Here is an 11,651-nt window from a genome sequence, read left to right as displayed (position 1 = left end):
GCTTCTGCTGCTGCTGCTTCTGCTGCTGCTTCTGCTTCTGCTGCTGCTGCTGCTTCTGCTGCTGCTGCTTCTGCTGCTGCTGCTTCTGCTGCTGCTTCTGCTGCTACTGCTGCTGCTGCTTCTGCTGCTGCTGCTTCTGCTGCTGCTGCTTCTGCTGCTGCTGCTTCTGCTGCTGCTACTGCTTCTGCTGCTTCTGCTGCTGCTTCTGCTGCTGTTACTGCTGTTGCTTCTGCTTCTGCTGCTGCTTCTGCTGCTGCTGCTGCTTCTGCTTTTGCTTCTGCTGCTGCTGCTGCTGCTTTTGCTGCTGCTTTTGCTGCTGCTTTTGCTGCTGCTTCTGCTGCTGCTACTGCTTCTGCTGCTTCTGCTTCTGCTTCTGCTTTTGCTGCTGCTTTTGCTGCTGCTTCTGCTGCTGCTACTGCTTCTGCTGCTGCTTCTGCTTCTGCTGCTTCTGCTTCTGCTTTTGCTGCTGCTTTTGCTGCTGCTACTGCTTCTGCTGCTTCTGCTGCTGCTGCTTCTGCTGCTGCTTCTTCTGCTGCTGCTGCTGCTGCTGCTGCTTCTGCTGCTGTTGCTGCTTCTGCTTCTGCTGCTGCTGCTTCTGCTGCTGCTTCTGCTGCTGCTGCTTCTGCTGCTGTTGCTGCTGCTGCTTCTGCTGCTGCTGCTTCTGCTGCTGCTACTGCTTCTGCTGCTGCTGCTTCTGCTGCTGCTTCTTCTGCTTCTGCTGCTTCTTCTGCTTCTTCTGCTTCTGCTGCTGATTCTGCTGCTGCTGCTACTGCTTCTGCTTCTGCTGCTTCTACTTCTGCTGCTTCTTCTGCTGCTGCTTCTGTTGCTGCTGCTGCTTCTACTGCTGCTGCTGCTTCTGCTGCTACTGCTTCTGCTTCTGCTGCTTCTGCTTCTGCTGCTTCTTCTGCTGCTGCTTCTGTTGCTGCTGCTGCTTCTACTGCTGCTGCTGCTTCTGCTGCTGCTGTTTCTGCTGTTTCTGCTTCTGCTGCTTCTGCTGCTTCTGCTTCTGCTGCTGCTTCTGCTGCTGCTGCTTCTAATGCTGCTTCTGCTGCTGCTGCTGTTGCTGCTGCTGCTACTACTGCTCCTGCTTCTACTGCTGCTGTTTCTACTGCTGCTGCTGCTTCTGCTGCTGCTTCTGCTGCTGTTGCTGCTGCTGCTTCTGCTGCTTCTGCTGCTTCTGCTGCTGTTGCTGCTTCTGCTTCTGCTGCTGCTACTGCTTCTGCTGCTGCTGCTTCTGCTGCTGTTGCTGCTGCTTCTGCTGCTGCTTCTGCTTCTGCTGCTGCTGCTTCTGCTGCTGCTACTGCTTCTGCTGCTTCTGCTTCTGCTGCTTCTGCTGCTTCTGCTGCTTCTGCTTCTTTTGCTGCTGCTTCTGCTGCTGCTACTGCTTCTGCTGCTGCTGCTTCTGCTGCTGATTCTGCTGCTGTTGCTGCTGCTGCTTCTGCTGCTGCTACTGCTTCTGCTGCTGCTGCTGCTTCTGCTGCTGCTTCTGCTGCTGTTGCTGCTGCTTCTGCTGCTGCTGCTGCTGCTGCTTCTGCTTCTACTGCTGCTGTTGCTGCTTCTACTGCTGCTGTTGCTGCTGCTGCTGCTGCTGCTTCTGCTTCTGCTGCTGCTGCTGCTGCTGCTGCTGCTTCTGCTGCTGCTGCTTCTGCTGCTGCTGCTGCTGCTGCTGCTGCTGCTGCTGTTGCTGCTGCTTCTGCTGCTGCTGCTGCTTCTGCTGCTGTTGCTGCTGCTTCTGCTTCTACTGCTGCTGTTGCTGCTGCTGCTTCTGCTTCTGCTGCTGTTGCTGCTGCTGCTTCTGCTTCTACTGCTGCTGTTGCTGCTGCTTCTGCTTCTACTGCTGCTGTTGCTGCTGCTTCTGCTGCTTCTGCTGCTGCTGCTGCTTCTACTGCTGTTTCTGCTTCTGCTGCTGCTGTTGCTGCTTCTGCTTCTGCTACTGCTGCTTTTACTGCTGTTTCTGCTGCTGCTTCTGCTGCTTCTGCTGCTGTTTCTGCTGCTGCTTCTTCTGCTGCTACTGCTTCTGCGTCTTCTTCTGCTTCTGCTTCTGCTGTTGCTGCTGTCTTCTGCTGCTGCTGCTGCTGCTGCTTCTGCTGCTCTTGCTTCTGCTTCTGCTGCTGTTGCTTCTGCTGCTTCTGCTTCTGCTGCTGCTGTTCTGCTGCTCTGCTCTGCTGCTGTTCTGCTGCTGTTCTGCTGCTGCTTGCTTGCTGCTACTGCTTCTGCTGCTGCTTCTGCTGCTGCTTCTGCTCTGCTCTGCTCTTCTACTGCTGCTGCTTCTGCTGCTGCTTCTTCTGCTGCTTTTGCTTGCTGCTGCTGATGCTGCTGCTGCTTCTCTGCTGCTTCTGCTCTGCTGCTCTGTTTGCGCTCTCTGCTGCTGCTTTGCTCTTGCTTCTGCGTCTGCTTCTGCTTCTGCTGTTGCTTCTACTTCTGCTTCTACTGCTGCTGCTACTGCTTCTGCTTCTACTGCTTCTTTTGCTGCTGCTGCTTCTGCTGCTACTACTGCTTCTGCCTCTACTGCTGCTACTGCTTCTGCTGCTGCTTCTGCTTCTGCTGCTTCTACTGCTGCTGCTGCTTCTGATGCTGCTGCTTCTGCTGCTACTGCTTCTGCTTCTGCTGCTGCTGCTTCTGTTGCTACTGCTGCTACTGCTTCTGCTGCTTCTGCTGCTGTTGCTGCTTCTACTGCTTCTGCTGCTGCTACTGCTGCTACTGCTGTTTCTGCTTCTGCTACTGCTGCTTCTGCTGCTACTACTGCTTCTGCTTCTACTGCTGCTACTGCTTCTGCTGCTGCTGCTTCTGCTGCTGTTGCTGCTTCTACTGCTTCTGCTGCTGCTACTGCTTCTGCTGTTTCTGCTTCTGCTACTGCTGCTTCTGCTGCTACTACTGCTTCTGCTTCTACTTCTGCTGCTGCACCTGCTGCTGCTTCTGCTGCTACTGCTTCTGCTGCTGTTGCTTCTGCTACTTCTGCTTCTGCTGTTGCTTCTGCTTCTGCTGCTGCTTCTGCTTCTGCTGCTGCTGCTGGATTCGTTGTTGGTTATGAATAGGTAAACTCCAATCCCATTGCTTATATATGGAGGATGGAGAGTCTGCCCGCGCGCGCGCGCGTCATTCATTATTTTTATTATCATTATCATCTTTATAAATCAATATTGTTAATATTCTTTATTCATTAACAATAATACATTCTGCAGTGTTGATATGACATGCGTTTTCTACAAAACGTTGTTTTGCACGGTAGCATGTTATAGTTTTATAGAGAAAGTTTAATACTTTTTTGTCGTTACTCTTGTAATCTGTTTTACTAAATATTCGTGAAAGTTGTCCTTTAACCGAGTCTAAGCCTACTCTTGCTATGATGTAAATGAAAAATAACACGTACGCTCCGCATACATAGCTTCTGCATCCTGAAGTCTCATATCTAAATAGTTTACGCGTCTTTTTTGTGAATGCTTATCGATAAATTCTTGAATATAAGGGGAATATACACCCGGATACATTCCATACGAGTCCAGAAAATATAATCCATGTCTTGTAATCACACATAGAATCCAATGCCCCATGCGCGAGGGATTCTCTCGACGGGGTAAACTATTCACAACGGCTGTCATCGTTGTTTTGTCTTTTACTGGAAATCCCATCGGTAATTGGAGGATTTCATCAGAAGAGAGACATCCCATGAATATAATATTTGGGTTGTGCTTACGAATAATTTCTTGCGCTAGTCTGCTAATGTCTCTACTTTCCATATTTATTATTTCTTTTTATGCTCTAATATCGGAATATATACGCCTATCGTGTTGACAGATAAACGCCCTTGTGTATCACCGAGCAAGACGAGAACTTTATTAGTATCCATAGGCCGCTCAAACTTCATATCAATGCGCAGGTTGCCGGATTGTTCCAGAGTAACTGAGTTCGCTCATTCTATTTCTTTCCTGTAGGGAGAAAGTCTCTTGTGACAACATGATCTTTTTCTAGTCCGATCGAGTTCAGTACACGATGATAAGCGTTTGAAAATTGAAAGGGGAAATCAACGTTAATATTATAAACGGATGACCCGTTAATGGTTAGATGGATTTTCCTAATGGTGTTGTGGTTGAAATAAAAGGGGTTCTTTTTCAGAGATCCAGCAAATGCATCCGTATCGCACATGAAAAAGTACAACTCTTCGGGTATAACGTTTCCCCACAGTAAGTCTACTGAAAATGTTTGCTGGCCCAAAGACATAATGTATGTTTTATATAGAGATTTAGCATATATATAATCAACAGAGTTGCCCGGCTTCTGAAGAGATGCATTTAAAGCAAGCATCGCTTGTGGGTGAGGTCTCAGTCTTGTGATGTGTAATTTAGCCATCTCTATCATAAATTTTGGTTTCATATTCTCATCCGAATAAGTATCCAATAAGTAACCATCGCTGGTGGCTAAGTCTAACAAAAGGGAAGCGCATAGGTGAGCGCCCTTGTTTTTCAGTTCCTTCGTCACTCTTTTCTCGAGACGATTAAGATCGGTGAAGTATTCTACGGAGTGATCTTTTCGTATCCCTGAACTGTTGTTATCGTCGTAGAAGAACACGTTTCGCGCGAGTGTTTCTCTCTTACTCGCTGACATCCCTGTTAGCATGCGTACAAGGGAGGTGTATGGATAAAGAGGATTATTTTCAATTTGCTGCCCCTGTATGAACACTGAAACGCTTTTGAAGAGTGAATGGAGGGCGTTATTTACAAGGACGATAGGTTCATCCTCACCTATTTTGTTTTTAGTCTCCCTTTAATTAGACGTAGTTTTAATTTTAATGTTAATTTACTTAGGTCTAGAAAGGCCCCTTGTCCTGGAATATTAAATTCAATATATCTATCGGTTATTTCTTGGTTTAATGTGGCGTTGGTGGGAAGGATATCTAGGTGATGACGATTTAATTTTTTGTTGCCCCCCCCCCCTCCCGGCAACCATTAGATCTAGTTGAGACAAGGGAGATTGAAATGTGCATTAGAAGGAAATAGTGTCTTTTGTTATATCATGAACAATATATGATTGGTGGAGATCAATATTTATACTAAAAAGGGGCAAGTCTTTTATATATTATGTGTGCTGGGTTGCCTGTGTCACCTGGGAATGGGTAATATGGCTTATACAATCCTCCACTGTTAGCCTTTACTAAAGCATCGACAGATGCGTAGGGCTAGCCTCACTCATCTCCTGTGGCAGACTCATTCACCTCGGTCCTCAGTCGCCCATATCCATTCGGATAATAAATGTCTCTTTATAGTGCGAAGAGGGGAGCGTTCAGCAGTCTCCAAGACTACTGCTCATTCAGCTGCCTCAGCAGCTCCGAGATTGTTCATATTCTCCCAGACTGGTTTTGCTACATATATATCTATTTTAATTTTTTTCAGGAGGATCCCAAGGGCACCTAGTCTCGCGAGGAGCGCATGGCCTCAGTAAGTAGTTTCGTCGTATTTTTGTCTAGATAGAAAGAGAGAGAATGCCTCGTTTAAGCGCAATTTGTTTGTTAGGATTGGTAAAAGAATTATTATTATAATAGATACAGATAGATAGAGAGATTTTGTTATTATAATCTTGAAATTTCCTTCGTGTAAAAAGTTTCGCTCTCCTACACAATGTCTCATATGCCAACAACAACAAACAGCAATAGGCTCGTCGTTAGTGCTGAAAACAAAGTAAGAAATACATAGATAATACATATATAAATGTGCCTAGCTCTACACTGACTTAAATAGTGAACCCGCCGCTGCCTTACTACCAATGAACACAAACTAATGAACTTGATAGTCGCACAAAATCTCCCACACCCTCCGGTTTCTTATATAGCTGAATGGTCAGGCCTTTTAATCTTCCTTCGGCTATGAAGCCTTAACTTCTACTCGCATTAATAGGCACATGATTACTGAACTTCTGCAAACAAATGAGGTTTCACGTGCAACAAAATACATGTAGACCTCGTGATCACTGGCGCATAGAAACTTGTTCATTATTCTTCTTAAGCCACGTCCACACGGTCGAGCAGTGCCCGTCGGGCACGAAGGCTTTGCCCTTGTACGAGCAGTTTCAGCGGGCAAACCATCAAACTGTCCGCTCCGGCGCCAATGGAGGGCAGTGGATCGAGGTCTTCCGTCCCTGCCAAACGCACGAGGTAAGGTGCAGGCAGATCCACTGATTACCACTTTATTCGTACACCATATCCACACCGAGTACTAGTGCATATGATAGAATACAATGCTATCTTCTTTCGAACTATGGCGCGAACCATAGTGATCGTACCGTAATGAACCACTCGCTCACAACTGCTGGCGTCCGACTGCCCTCCAACCACCACAGACAGCTGTGTGGACACCTACGCGGGTATAGTCTGCAGACTTTGCCCTGCCAGGCACAGCCTGCCAGGCACTGCTCGACCGTGTGGACGTGGCTTTAGACGTGTTAACATATATTCTAATCTTATTACCTTTACTTTTGCAGCATGAGAGGTAAAGCGCCTCCTAAGCGTTATCAAAAGTAAAGAGAGAGGTCAAACTGAGAGGCAAACCCAAATCCTTCATGTAATTTTTTTTTGTCTCTTTTTGTTTTGTTTTATTCTAAATAGTGCATATGTTTTTGATGAGATACATACACAATTTTCAACTATTTATTCTTTACAGTTTTGTAATGTATTTGTTTTGATACCCACAGGATTTATTTTCTTGCGGAGCGATTTTTTGAGGCCTCTCTCCACTACAAGCATCCATTCTCATTAATTTCAATCCTTGACTATGTTCTAACAAAGGAATCCATTCACCATTGCAAGTTTTAACTCCGGGCGCTGATGACCAGATCAACCTTGACGCAGAGACTCGAGGCCATGTGAAGGACCTCATGGAGACTCTGATCGAAGAGGAAATCCTGGACTTCCGCCGGGGTTGGGTCCTCGCCTCCAACTTTCAAGTCGGTCCATGTTCCGTCGTTTACACCTGACCTCAGTGTTCATCTGTAAGTGGACTTCCAGCTGGACTGTTTGCTTGAACTTAAACCAAGTGGACTATCCGACTCACACAAGAGACTGACGCAAAGCCCCCGGGCTTGAAGGACGACCAAAGCCAGGTGGTTTCCGCCTCGACGACGAAGGCGCTGTGATACTGACGAGGGAATCGATTTCCCGATTTCACCTTTCCTACCTGTCTCCCCTGTACGTGGAATGGGTAGCCACAGAATGCAATGACTGTAACTCTCCTCTGAGTCGCCGATGGAATTATTACTCTCATGTTGCAATGACTGCAATATGTTGGAAAAACCCATCTGGTTGTTTATACAGGATCTGTTTTTATTTTATGCGTATGACTGCGATGTTCAATCGCTGTTGAAGATATCCCATTTGGTAAATAAAATATGGATTTGTTTATCTAGTGTTTCTGGAATTCCCTGAAATAGGTCACCTGTTTTAAGGTTAAGATTCTCACAAAGAATAAGTATCTAAAAAATGTAAATGTTACTCTTGTGACAACATATATACTCATTCAACTTAAAAAACATTTCTGAATTTTGCCGTGCCTACTCTAATTACTTCACAGCTTCCTAGTAAGTAATTTTATCACGTTTTGTCCTCATGCTACTCACCACCAAGCAATCCAGGCAAAATACCTATTCGTTGACGCCACACAGGGAGACTTTCTCTAAAAATGCTTCGCACGCAATCGCAAATGAACTCTGACAACCTGTATTACGTAAATGGACACCTACAGATAATGATTAAACTCCCTTTATGGCTTGCCTCTGAGAGAGAGACAGAGAGGGAGGGAGAGAGAGAAAGAGGGAGGGAGGGAAAGACAGAAAGAGAGAGAGGGGGGGGCGGAGAGAGAGTGAGAGAAAAGAGGAGACAAGATTCGTTCCCGACGGCATCGACACTATTGGAGTGACATCACAGCTTCAAATCAGATTACCAGCCGTATTATCTCTAGTTATCACGGCCTGAACGTCCAATAGCATGAACATGTCTGGAGCAAAGATAAAAATGGGGGTAAAGATATAGCTCGGACTTGGATGTTTCTTAAGGAAAAAGCTATTTATAACTTGGAGAACCGACGCCATGGTTTTCGGAATATCCTCTTTTTCATTGCGAGCGACTGAGCACAAACAGCGGAGAGTTCTCTGTTTTTACGCCTTTCTTCATCCTGTACGAAAAAAGTGGATCGGAACAACTACTTTGAAGAAATCTAAAGAACGCCGAGGAAGATGTGCAGTTGGAACAAGCACACACACACACACACACACACACACACACACACGCACGCACGCACGCACGCACACAACACATTATATACACTGGTGTGTGTGTGTGTGTGTGTGTGTGTGTGTGTGTGTGTGTGTGTGTGTGTGTGTGTGTGTGTGTGTGTGTGTGTGTGTGTGTGTGTGTGTGTGTGTGTGTGTGTGTGTGTGTGTGCGTGCTTGTAGACATACAGATAGATAGGTAGAGAAGATGAGATACTCTACTGATATAGGAATAATACATAAGCCAGCTGATTGCAGGTTACCAAACAACCCAAAGTGAGTTTGGACAGTCTTTGCCTTGGACTTTTTTTTTACCGCACACTAATATAGCCACTATGGTGTTTAAAATGAAGATGATGTACAAGTGGGAGAGTGGTTATGTTGTATTTATGATTCTTACTTAACCCATTACTGACGAGGGATAGATTCGCTCGGCCAGTCTCCTGGATGGGTTTTATTTCAGAGTGAGGCAAATATACCTTGACTTTTTCCCATTCTCTTTTAGTCATTCATTGTAAAACTAGAGTCATTTTTGCATTTTATTTTTTGTGTTTTACAGTATATAGACTTATATCTATCACATCACTGGCTCTATTGATCCTGCAGTTGACTATGATTGTAGTTTATAGTCATCAGCTCATTATTTTCCTTATACTCAGAAGTATTGGGAGGAGAAAAAGCAACTTTATTTTTTTGTATTTTTGTACTGTCATGAATGAATATGAAACATATAACCATCCACAATGAAGATAACATGAAGAAGTAGGGAAGAGGGAAGTAAACTTGTGCTTATGCTTGTGAGTGCCACAGTAAAAGGCATCCCTACTGGCACAGGGGTATATTGTAGACATTGGGCATGGTTTGAGTTACCTTCCTCTTCCCGTTCTGCCTGCACATCTTTCATCTGCGTTACTTTAGAGCAAGAGGTTGATAACTTGCTGTGTGCCTCAGGCTATAGAGATATTACTTGCTTGAGACTGTGGATGGGTGCCATTCAAGGTTCTCTCTCCTATTTGTGCTTGAAGAAAGTGGTGCCATCTAGGATTTAGATGTTTGGTGAAACCAATTTTGCTTAATATTACGGTAATTATAGTAATTATGACTGCCATTATTATCATTACTATCATTAACACAATAAAATAACACAGTGATCCAAAATCCCCAAACGTCGTGTACATCACAACAGCCATTGTCAGGCCAGAGCTCTTGCTTCAGGTATGTCATGACACCCGTCCACAATGGGTTAATAACATGGCTTTCCACAACTTGATTTTCTTTGATGGAATGGCTTCCACTGCATCTCTAACATCTCTTTAAATCCAACTTTTACTTTTGTTCAAAATGAAATAATGAATAAAATAATAATAATGATAAGATCTCAAAGACAAAGACTAATCCTCATAATGCTAATGATGAAGATCAAAGATTCTGTTGGGATAAAATACAACAAGTACATAAATGATTATATGAAGTTTATTTTGTATAGAATCATTGAGTACATACTGTTATTTTCTTCCTTTTTGGTAAGCTTGCAAAGATAGTATTAGAAGTTAAGGCCTCATTCGGCTTTGATATTACAGGACATGAATAATACCTTGGAGAGCTTTCAAGAAGACTGGACACACATGAGGATCCCCTACACAGAGCATGAGTATGAAATTTGTACAGAATATATTACACTATTTTAGAAATGACTAACCAAAAAGAGACTATTATTGCAGCTCTTTAGGTACGTACAGTGCTGCTTCACTCACCTTCTATATCTATAAAGAAAAATTCTTCTTTATCAAACTTTAGTATCATTATTTATGCAAACATGGCTATGGTTTACACTATCCTAGTCTTGTCACTAAAATCAACACATTTACGGGAAGGTTGTAATCTCATATTAGTGATGAAATATGCCTCATACTGAAGCATAATGCAATACAATGCATGGGTTAACATAAAGCAAATTCACTAATATTCTATGTTCTGCATAAAAAATTGCTCTAATCAAATATATATTCTCTCTGTGACAATGCATTTTTCTGTCTAAACAACAAGGATAAAAAGGCTTTCTTGCAATTAACCCTTTCTTAAAAAAACCTTCAGGGAATACATTCTTTAAAATCATTACATGGCTGGAGTATCCCTATCTTATTAGTAACCAATCAGACATCAAAACATCATTAATCAACAAAGTAAAATACTCAGGTAATGTACTCCTAAAAGTACCCAGCCAAAACCGTCCTAGATCCACCATGATCACTTAGGCATAAATAGATTGTAGGTTATAAGCAAGCCTAGATAACATACTGTTATAATATAAGCATTGGAAGCCATATTGAGTGACAGAGGATGCCATTATAACAAATAAGTTCCCTTGTTGCTTCTTTCCAGTTCAGGTACACTAAAAAATTCTTTGAAATCTACCACTTCTTCAGAAAATTTTTAAACTCAGAGGATATGCTTTCTTACCTAATTATTCAATACTAGATAAGGGTGATGAATATATTTCATATATTATATAAATAATACATATTTAAAGAAACTATTTTAATTTGGGATGGATATTTTTTAATGATATTATCTATTAACTGTTTATGAAAAAAAAAAAAAAAAAAAATATATATACACATTATATATATATATATATAATATATATATATATATATATTATATATATATATATATATATATATATATATATATATATATATATATATATATATATTATATATATATATATAATATATATATATAATATATATTATAATTATATATATATTATATATATATATATATATATAATTATATATATATAATATATATATATATATATATATTATATATATATATATATATTTTATATATATATATATATTATATATATATATATATATATATATATAATATATATATATATATATATATACATATATATATATTTATTTATATATATATGTATATATGTATATATGTATATATATATATTATATATATATATACATATACATATATACCTATATATATATATATATATATATATATATATATATATATATATATATATATTATCTTCCATACATCTAAAAAAAATCACCTACATGATTTTTCCCTCTGCCCTTGAACTTTCCAAAATTCTTTATCCAACTGAACTTTATTTTCTCATCTATTTAACCCACACAGGACGGGTGGTACAGCATGTGTACCGCGCATTCAAAAGCCCAGTTGCCGGGCGGCACAGTATTGTGCCGGCCATTCAATTGATTTAGGCCTAATAATTCGAACGCCCCGGCATTTGGACATTCTAGGCTAGAAATCCCCCGTCGGGAATGGGTTAATAGCAGTAACAAAATTAAAATTTGTTTTATATTTCATGAGAATCACTAATAGCACCATTTATAATTGGATCC

General features: G+C 41.9%; 1 long non-coding RNA gene and 1 pseudogene across 1 annotated transcript; one reads left to right on the top strand and one right to left on the bottom strand.

Annotated features, from left to right (window-relative positions):
* Positions 1 to 3,752: 3,752 nt before the first annotated feature.
* LOC147469779 (uncharacterized) lies at positions 3,753 to 5,205 on the bottom strand (annotated as a pseudogene).
* Positions 5,206 to 6,257: 1,052 nt separating this feature from the next.
* Positions 6,258 to 10,325, top strand: LOC122267535 (uncharacterized). Its single transcript, XR_006224514.2, has 2 exons — positions 6,258 to 6,551; positions 6,682 to 10,325. It is a non-coding gene; the product is annotated as an uncharacterized LOC122267535 (long non-coding RNA).
* Positions 10,326 to 11,651: the final 1,326 nt, after the last annotated feature.

The sequence above is a fragment of the Penaeus japonicus genome, unplaced genomic scaffold (genome assembly GCF_977035675.1).
Source record: "Penaeus japonicus unplaced genomic scaffold, GWHDUDI00000001_assembly GWHDUDI00000019, whole genome shotgun sequence".
NCBI classification, from domain to species: domain Eukaryota; kingdom Metazoa; phylum Arthropoda; class Malacostraca; order Decapoda; family Penaeidae; genus Penaeus; species Penaeus japonicus.
This window is presented reverse-complemented; position numbering and strand designations above follow the sequence as displayed.